Here is a 6,629-nt window from a genome sequence, read left to right as displayed (position 1 = left end):
CTTATTTAATAACGACTCATTTTTTTTAGTCACTTGGGTGTGTATTCATCTCCCAGTTAGGTCCGTGTTCAGGCAGGACAAGAATGATGTCTTTCTCATCTCTACACCCACAGTATCATGTGTTCAATTCTCCCCCGAAGGAGAAGCTAGGAGCTAAATTGATTAGATGGGCTCCATAGAGCCAAGACTAGCAGATGGGTCTGTAACCTGAGATGCAGGCCTCCCTAAATAGTACAGGGATGCAAAATAAGAATTGGGTGAGGAAGGACAAGGGTAATCTGAGAAAAGGGCCTAAAAATTGTAGTTTCCAAAGCAAGAATGAGGATTTTAGGGCAGATATTACAGACTATAATACAAACCAGGATGTCTAAGAACTAAGAAGAAAAAGGAGCAGAAACCAGAGGACAGGACTGTTGCGGATGTGAAGGAGACCCTTGGTGAACTTACGCAACCAAAATAAATTATGGAAAGTACTATAACTTTCAGTTTTCTCATCCTTCTGCCAGAAATCCTCCCCCTCCCAAAAAAGTTATATGAGAGTTGTCCGATACCTAATAACTGAAAAAAAATATGGTGCGTAGGATTTGAAATTGCACAGATATGTCACTTCAAGACCCACCCCTGTGGCCGGCCTGTGGCCGAGTGGTTAAGTTCATGGGCTCCGCTGTGGCTGCCCAGGGTTCCGCCAGTTTGGATCCTGGGCGCGGACATGGCACCGCTCACCAGGCCATGCTGAGACGGCATCCCACATAGCACAACTAGAAGGACCCACAACTAAAAATATACAACTATGTACCGGGGGGCTTTGGGAGAAAAAGGAAAAATAAAATTAAATAAAATAAAAAAAGACCCACCCCTCACTTGTCTGTGATCTTGGGCCACTCCCCTTTCTGGGCTGTTTCCTCAGCTGTGACATGAGAATAATAATACCTATGTCACAGGGCTTTGTAGAGGATTGAGTCACACAGAAAGGATCTAGCACACCAGAATCCATCAATAAATGTTCGTTTTCATCCTCCTTCGTCTGGAGTTCTCGTGAGCCTAATGAGGGTAAAGAAGAGATGCTTACTTAACAATTTGGAGGAGAGCAGCTCTGGTGAGCTGATGCGCATTCTTGATTTCATTATGCGCCGGAAGATGAACGTGAGCAGTCCTGCAGATCGCGCCCCAGCCCTCGCTGCTGCCTCTGTGTTGAGGGATTTACGTTCTGCGTGATTAGGCCTGAAATGGACAGGAAGCTTTATTGTGCTAGGCTGGCAGGGCGTGGAGGAGCAAATTGATAAAGACGCCTGGGTCAGCAGCAAGCTGGGGGTTCCTAATTTATAGAAACACATCGAGTTCCATCATTCAGCCCCTTCCTTCCTGCTCCCATCTCCCTACCCCTCCCACTAGACCCTTCTCTGCCCTCCCTTGACAAATGGTGACTTATTTATGGGAGGGAAGAGGATTTACTGATGAAGATGAGGCATGAGCCAAACCCACAGGAAGTAAATTCCCAGAGAAACAACATCTGGTAATTTGACTTAATACCACAAACATTTGCTGAACTCTCTCTGCCAGGTGCTAGGGTGCCAGCGATGTGGGGACGCAGGTTAGACCTAGTCTCAGTTCCTTGGGCATTTAACCTCTCTGAGCCTCAGCTACCTCCTCAGAAAAGAATGGGGATGATGCTAGTTCCTGTCTCACAGAGAGTAAACACTCAAGGAAAACTGGCGCTTATTATTATTATCGTCCACCCAGGTTCCCAGACTCCAATCTTTGGCATCATCTTCCTTAAGAAACCCTTCCCCACTGACCACACTAAGTTTCCAGATGCCAGATTTGCAGAAAATATCCCACCTCTCTCAGGACAATTGTTCTAGTTCATCTCTTCTCTGGACTTTTGCTTTAGGGAATGAGGAAGATACGGGAAGAGCAGGCCCAAACATCACTGAGAAATTCCTTCGGGTCAGGCCAGATGGTAGTCATTTTAGACTGTTCTAGTAACAACCTCCCAGTGGAGTCCTCTGTCTTTAATCCCACTCTTTCCTTTAATCCTTCACATCAGCCAGGATATATTTCTCAAACACAATTCCAATCTTATTGGGGCCTGATTAAAGTCTTCAAGAGCTTCCTATGGGCTGCCACCACCAACTTCTTATGGGGTTGCTCACCACCGACTCCATGCTTACATTCCAAGCAATCAACTTTCACATCCTCCATGCTTTTGTTCACGCAGATTTTTGTTGATATGGCACTGAGTGAACATGCTAATTTGGGAAGGACTGACATCTTAAGGGTATTGATTGACTCTTTCATCCAGGACCACAAGGTGTCTCTGCATTGATTCTGGCCATTCTTCATGGCCTTCAGTAACTGTTTGCATATAAATTTAGCATGTTTCCAGTTAATCCCAAAGAGTTTTATCTTTTTTGTCATTGTTGCTGTTATGAAGGGGATACTTTTACATATTACATTTTCTAATTACATATTTCTGATCAAAGGAATACAATTTTTTCTTCATGTTCATCCCATATCCAGCCACTTTATTGAACTCTCTTATTAGCATCAATTGCTTTTAGTTGAAACTCTTGAATTTTCTTAAAAAAAGCAGCTATGTAATCTATAAGTCATGTCCTTTTTGTTTAAATGAGTATGACAAATTTATCATAAGGATATTGAGGCACCTCAGAAAACCCAGAGGCTCAGGAAGAAGTAGAAGCAGAGTCTCAGATGCCATGAGAAATCTCTCTCTCCATCTGTCCCTAGGAACCCAAATTCAGCACTTTTATGTTACGTATTTTTGTATGGAGTAAAGTGTATGTACAATCCTTTCCTTGTTTGTTTACTTCAATTCGTTTATACATTAATTCAAAAGATCTTCATGTTATAAAAACACATATATACACATACTTAGCTAAAGATTACTTTTTAAAGACATTTCAAAATAGTCTGAAAATTCAAACAATATAAAACAAATTCGTTTTTTCACTCAACACTATGAGATGGATAGATGTTGATACATATAGCTGTAGTCTATTTTTTCTTTTATTTTTAAAAATAACATACAGGAAAATTGGATCTTTTTTGGTATATAGCTCTATGAATTTCAACACATATATAAAATTGCATAACCACCACCGCAATCAGGATATAGAAGAATTCCAAACATATCTTTTGTGCTGCCCCTTTTTGGTCAATGCTTCTTCCCATCCCCAACCCGTGGCCACCTCTGATCTGTTCTCCATCACTTTAAATTTGACTTTTCCAAAACGTCATATAAATTGATTCATGTAAGTCATGTCATTTTTGGATCTTTCTTTCTAATATTTGTATCTCTCTTTTTCTTGTCTAACTGCTTTGGCTAGGACACCATTGGATACTGTTGGTTTATTTGCACCTCCCCACCTAGACTTTGAAATTCTAAAGAGTGGGGATGATATTGCCTTCAACACCTAGCCCAATTCTTAGCTAATGTAGGTGTTCACTACGTGTTTGTGGAATCCATAAAGGCATTATTGTCAATGGATGGGCTTCCTGTGGGGCCACCATGCAAGCTCCCACAATACCAAAATCCTTTTCCAGGAAAGGGGTACCTTCTGGTACCTAGCTGGCTGTTAGTTCTGGAAAGAAGTCCCCAGGCCCATTTTCATTAAATTAACTTAAGACACAAAGGGAAAATCCCATGTATTACATGCTCACTGTGCCACGTGGAACTGTCAGCCTCTAATTAGAATTAATTAGTTAATGTGGGTTTCAAATTTGGAAGACAAGAAGCTCTGCCTGTGTGCTCATTTGGTGTTAATTATCATGGAAACCTGTTTCAACCCAGGGACTGGCTCAAAGCACTGAGGCCCTCCTTCCCACACGGGCTCCAGGAGGTAACCAGTATGATGCTGGCTGACAATCAACAGGGCTCTCTTATTGTGTCAAGATCTTGGGGAGAAGAGAACTCACGGCTCTGCAGGGAGTTTAATTAATGCTTCTCCCTCAAGAGAACTTCTGTGGAGAATTCAGGATATTCCGGCAATCCTGGAACAAGATCTCCAAGTTCAGCAGGCAAATGGAAATAAATTTAGGAGGGTCTGGGTCTGGAACCAGATGCCCCTATTAAGTGGGGCAGCAGGAAGGACACTCCAAATCACTGTCCATTTGGAGGGGTCTCTAGCCAAAAGACATATCCCCCTCCTAGAGTGTGTGGGATGATTGCTTCTTATACTTGCTAAAAAAATGCATGTAACAACCTTCTTGTCTTGAAAGAGAGAGATTTATTATATTTCACACAGAAGGATACTCTGTGAGAGCATATGTATTGGGGCTTTCTCTCCTAATACATACGCTCATCTCGTACTGGCCTCCCATAATGTGTGGGTTTCTTCCCCTTCTTTCATTGCCATTGATGGATTTGGATCCACCCATCCATCAAGGCCATGGCCAGAGCAGGGATCAGAATTCACACTGGTGCTGGCTGGGCAGCGTGCAGATCTAATTTCTACAACTGTAACAAGTCCTGCTTTATCATTTCTGATGAAATGCCCCTCCCTCTTGGCTCATTGGTTACTCAGGGCCAGTAACATAGCTGATCCCTCAACAAATGTGATGAGGATAGGTCAATGTTTACTGATGGCAACAATTTCAGAATCAAGAATTTACTTCTGCCCTATCTTCAGCACCACAGAAAAATAATAAGACATTAAAAAGATAACTAAATTTTTAAAAATAATTTTTAAGAATCAAATCCTCTATTGACCAGACTTTGATGAAAGTGAGCTGGGTAATAAAGAAAGGGGAAGGGGGTGCTCACTTCGGCAGCACATATACTAAAATTGGAACGATACAGAGAAGATTAGCATGGCCTCTGCGCAAGGATGACACGCAAATTCGTGAAGCAATCCATATTTTTCTGATCGGTGGTTACCAGGGAAAAGGGGGGGTGGGGGGAGGGCACAAAGAGCGAAGTGGTGTACCCACAACATGACTAACAAAAATGTACAACTGAAATCTCACAAGGTTGTAAACTATCATAACATTAATAAAAAAAAGAAAAAAAGAAAGAAAGGGGAAGGGGAACAGGCCCCATGGCCAAGTGGTTAAGTTTGCATTCTCCAGCTTCAGCAGCCCAAGGTTTCACTGGTTCGGATCCTGGGCACGGACCTAGCACCACTCCTCAGGCCATGCTGAGGTGCTGTCCCATATAGCACGAGAAGGACCTACAACTAGCATATACAGCTATGTGCAGGGGGGCTTTGGGGAGAAGAAAAAAAAAGAGATTGGCAACAGATGTTAGCTCAGATGCCAATCTTAAAAATAAAGATGGGAGGAACGGATATCTCATTTTTTCTTCTGTGTCCCAACAAATCTATTTCTTTCCCTTGGGCTGGGTCCTGCCTAATCTGAATTGGGTCAAATTGGAGCTAAATCTGTAGATAGGGGCCCCAAGGGAAGATTAAAGCATACAGATTAATATGCATTGAAATCATCTGGATATGGTATTAAAATGCAGATCCTGATTTGGTATGTCTGGGGTGGGGTCTGGGGTTCTTTGTTTCTAAAGAGCTCCCAGGTGAAGGTGATGCCGTAGACCACACTTTGAGCGTCAATGTCTATTAGTTTCCTATTGTTTCTGTAACAAATTACCACAAACCTAATGGCTTAAAACAAAACAAATTTATTTGGCTACAGTTGTGGAGGTCAGCAGTCTGAAAATGGGTCTTACGGGGCTAAAATCAAGGTGTCAGCCAGGTCCTGTTCCTTCTGGAGGTTCCAGGAGAGAATTCCTGCCTTGTCTTTTCCAGCTTCTAGAAGCAGCCCACGTTCCTTGGCTCATGGCCCCCTTCCAGCAATGGCAGCGCTCCACTTTCTGCTTCCATCATCACACCACCTCTGAATTTGATCCTCTTGCCTCCCTCTTAGAAAGACCCTTGGGATTATATCAGCCCCACGTGGATAATCCAGGATAATTTTCCCATCTCAAGATCCTTAATTTAATCACATCTGCAAAGTCCCTTTTGCCGTGTCAGGTAACATATTCACAGATTCTGGGGCTTGGGTCGTGGACATCTTTGCGGTCAGGGGCAGGGGGGTGTCATTATTCTGTCTACTACACAAGGGGTTAACGAACCTGAAGAAAATGCTAAAAGGTGTAGGTGGTGATCCAGGTAGATAGATATCCAGATAGATAGTATTTGGTGTTTGGTTGGAGTCACACAGTAACTAGGGGCTACAAAGAGTCAATATTTGGAGTTCCCATCCTTTGGGCATATGCATGGGCAGGCCATGATCGCTGTCGGGGGGTCTGAGAGCAGGTACTGGGGTTCTGGGCTGAAATTAAGACAGGACTTCAGGGACTGCAAAAAGCTCAGGCTGGTGTGGACTGACTCTAGAAGGAATGGGAGGCTTAACTTGTCTGCTCTAAGTCTCATTTGACTAAGGAAAGAGAATCTAAAAACTTCTTCGCTTCTCTCCCTCACCACCTTACTCCCAACAGGAACTGCTCCTCTGGCCCTAATTTTAACCAGCAAAGAGGAACTGGTTGGCAAAGTGTAAGTGACAGGAGCCTTGAGGGAAAGTGACCACATCAATTCACAGTTTCTAATGGCTGAGAAAAGGTTGGACATACACCCTGAAACTTAAAGAACCTTTCAGAATCT

General features: G+C 43.1%; 1 non-coding gene across 1 annotated transcript; it reads left to right on the top strand.

Annotated features, from left to right (window-relative positions):
• Positions 1–4,775: 4,775 nt before the first annotated feature.
• On the top strand, positions 4,776–4,882 carry LOC111770077 (U6 spliceosomal RNA). Its single transcript, XR_002803021.1, has one exon. It is a non-coding gene; the product is annotated as a U6 spliceosomal RNA (small nuclear RNA).
• The last annotated feature ends 1,747 nt before the right edge of the window (positions 4,883–6,629 follow it).

The sequence above is a fragment of the Equus caballus genome, chromosome 22 (assembly GCF_041296265.1).
Source record: "Equus caballus isolate H_3958 breed thoroughbred chromosome 22, TB-T2T, whole genome shotgun sequence".
In the NCBI taxonomy this organism is placed as follows: domain Eukaryota; kingdom Metazoa; phylum Chordata; class Mammalia; order Perissodactyla; family Equidae; genus Equus; species Equus caballus.
Note: the sequence above shows the minus strand (reverse complement) of the source record. Positions and strands in the feature narration are given on the sequence as shown.